Source organism: Schistocerca americana, chromosome 2, assembly GCF_021461395.2.
Source record: "Schistocerca americana isolate TAMUIC-IGC-003095 chromosome 2, iqSchAmer2.1, whole genome shotgun sequence".
Classification (NCBI taxonomy): Eukaryota; Metazoa; Arthropoda; class Insecta; order Orthoptera; family Acrididae; genus Schistocerca; species Schistocerca americana.
The window spans coordinates 203,980,173-203,983,716 of record NC_060120.1 but is presented as its reverse complement, the minus strand read 5'-3'; the positions used below and the strand labels follow the sequence as shown (position 1 = coordinate 203,983,716).

At 40.5% G+C, this 3,544-nt stretch overlaps 1 pseudogene; it reads left to right on the top strand.

Annotated features, from left to right (window-relative positions):
* The first annotated feature begins 2,939 nt into the window (after positions 1–2,939).
* LOC124597585 lies at positions 2,940–3,057 on the top strand (annotated as a pseudogene).
* The last annotated feature ends 487 nt before the right edge of the window (positions 3,058–3,544 follow it).

Genomic DNA, 3,544 nt, shown 5'->3' with positions numbered 1-3,544 from the left:
AATATAAAGTTCGTAGTAATTAACCTGTAATATGCAAATGATCATTCAGTATGTCGCATTGTTTAACTTCACGCCGATAAATTCACTTAGTGCAGTTAGGTGATATTCGAATAAACATACGTTTTTCATACACTATGTAATGCATGATGGAGGTATTAGCAACTTTGACTATGTATTTCATACACGTAAAATGCGAAGGAAAAGGGTTGTGTCTTTGCCCATGTACGTGCCACAATCTCTCTTAGATTATTTTCATGGCCCCTATATGGAAAATGTGATGGATGTAGTCGACTTGTTACGTAGCCTTCTGCACAAACAGATCATTTCAGTTCCTTAACCTGTACTGACCCTTTACGATTCTGACACCGCATCTCTGATTCTGTTAGGTATTTTCTTTATCTGACAAAGACTCCAAACACTGACAAAGAAACTCCAGAAATATCTCTCTAGATTATTAGGTCTCTCTTTATTATTGTGTTCGGTTTCCATGTCTGGTAAACAGAACCTTCCCGAAAGCTGCCCATAAGTCTAAATCTACATTCGCCTCACCTCCTACTGATTTCAAATATTTATGGCAATTCACGTCGCTTCATTTCATTAACGACGGATATTTGAACAGGCTTCAATAAGATTACCACTGATCTTAAAATCAAGTACTGTTGTGGGGCTTTCCTTTGTTACGAGCAGTGTCATGTATTTAACCTTATATAAAGAGCTGAGTACACCAAATACGACCACTGTCTTAAGTCGTTCTTCATTTCCGTACTATCATCTTCGATGGTGTTTCCTGTAGGTAGCGGCATGCGTAGCCAACAAGCTTTTAGCGTATAAAGTTCATCACACCCAGCCCGTATACCATTACTTCACAACATATTTAGTGGCTGCTGGTAACCGCTATGTAAAATGTTTGGAATTTGATAGTGCTTTTGAATGCATCTGAAAAATCGGTTCTGTGCAGTAAAAGCATTCGTCGGGGCACATCCATTGTTACTTTCGTTGCCGTTCAACATTCGTTTTTAAGTATAACGTGTTTGGTTTTATTGGTCAAAAATTCGTCATGTTCTAACGGCCCCATCCCAACTCTCCTATAAATCGACAGCCAAATCTAAAGACGCACGTTGCTTTCCTTTTTTCTCTAAATCTCAGTTGATTAATTAGTACTGTGCTCTTGACTAAGGTTCAAATGGCTCTGAGCACTATGGGACTCAACTGCTGTGGTCATCAGTCCCCTAGAACTTAGAACTAATTAAACCTAACTAACCTAAGGACATCACACACATCCATGCCCGAGGCAGGATTCGAACCTGCGACCGTAGCAGCAGCGCGGCTCCGAACTGGAGCGCCTAGAACCGCACGACCACCGCGGCCGGCACCTTGACTAAGGTACTTAATCACTCTCAATAATGTAGACAAATGATCGCCGCTACATAGTAATTTTGAAGAAATTGCTTAGTTTAATGCAAGGAAATTAGCGTAATTAATTAATTAATTAATTACAAGTTAAGAAAATAGTGCATGAGTGCTGCTTGTTGTACACAACAGTTACCCGGTGAACACTAGAAATGGGTACAGTGTGCCTAGACTGTTACATACCAAACAAATAGGCAATCAACATCCGAGATCACTGCAGACTAGTCGTTAATAATCACCATTACTTCCTACCTGCTTGTCCATCTTCGTCTTCAATACAGTTTGTGGGAGTGCAGTAGACATAGCTGAGACAGAAGCCACTACTTAACATTGAACGATCAACCTGAAAGTGAAATGATCCTAAAAAAAATATTGTGAAAGACTTACAATTGAGAAGTTTATTGTACGATAATCTGATTATAGTCGCGAAAATTAACTTCGAAAAGTAGCATAAATATTATTTAAACTAACATTAGCTCTGGCTGACTTGGAAAGCTCTTCTGATGTCATAAAACATGAGAAAACAGAATTACTGTTTCCTGTGTTAAATTCAGTACTCTATCGATTAAAATACTGTGTAGACTTAAAAGTTATTTCTCGGCATGAATTTAACTAACCACTAACGCAATGTAGTTACTTGGAAAGTTAAGAATGTGAGGCTACAAAAGCAGTTAACCTCACAGACACTGAGAATCACTACCACTTGTTCCGTATAATCAAAAGCAATTTTAAGTTTTTCAAGTTTCGTACGTACATTAACCGCATTGCAATAGCAAATTATATTTCATTTACTTCCGATGTAGCCTAATACTGTAATCACTTCATTACTTCTCAGTGCTGTATACTTTAAGAGATAAAAATCAGCCGCAGTTATATTCGATGTTAGCCAATAATGAGTGTATCTGTTATCACTTTCATAAGCTTCAGTAAGCATTGATATAACCACTTTCACTATTACTGAAGAAATACAGCACAAAAACGCTGTTTCTTTCAAGTAGTCTCAACAAAGTACACCACTGCCATGCAGAACTTAATGACAAGATAGATAAAGGAAGATAACATACTAACAACTCAATGAGAATGAATGAAATCGCGGGAGGACGTTGCCAGAAGTCTTCCAGTCGAACCACAAAATTAAAAAAGATACCCAACACACAAAAGCCTTCTCACCAACTTGCAAACACACAGAACACACAAACGAGCACACATGAATAAGAAACACCCACAGCAACAAACGAGTGGTTCACTCTTATCTAAAACAACAAAGCAGTCCACAGAATAGGCAACATACTCAAAAAACAAGGGCTAAAAGCAGTCTACAGGACAAACAACTCAACACAGAGGATACTAGGGACAACCAACACAAGCACAGACAAACACAACACATCTGTTATTTACCAACTAACGTGTCAATGCTGCAAATCAGTTTATATAGGACAGACAAGCAGAAACTTTATATCAGATACACAGGAGAGCATTAAAAAGTAACAGCTGTCACTCCACATTTGGTGAACACCTTATGGACAATAGGCAACGGCCTTGCCGCAATGGATACACCGGTTCCCGTGAGATCACCGAAGTTAAGCGCCGTCGGGCGTGGCCAGCACTTGGATGGGTGACCATCCGGGCCGCCATGTGCTGTTGCCGTTTTTAGGGTGCACTCAGGCTAGTGATGCCAATCGAGCTACTCGACCGAACAGTAGCGGCTCCGGTCAAAGAAAACCATCATACCGACCGGGAGAGCGGTGTGCTGACCACACGCCCCTCCTATCCGCATCCTAAACTGAGAATGGCACGGCGGTCGGGTGGTCCCGATGGGCCACTTGTGGCCTGAAGACAGAGTGCTTTTTTTCTATGGACAATAACCATATCCCAACAGACATAAACACTGATTTGAAAATTCTCAAATGCAGCAACAGCCCCCCCCCCCCCCCCACAAAAACTAATAATTGAAGAAAATTATCAAATACAAAAAGCCATAGTTGAAGGAAAGGAAGTGATAAATGAATACACGGCTCTCTGCAATGGAACTCTGTTCTCTTCCCTCAAAGAATTAGTAGATAATACCAACCTATAGAACCCCCCCCCCCCCCCCCCCCAAACACACACACACACATACTCTCTCTCTCTCTCT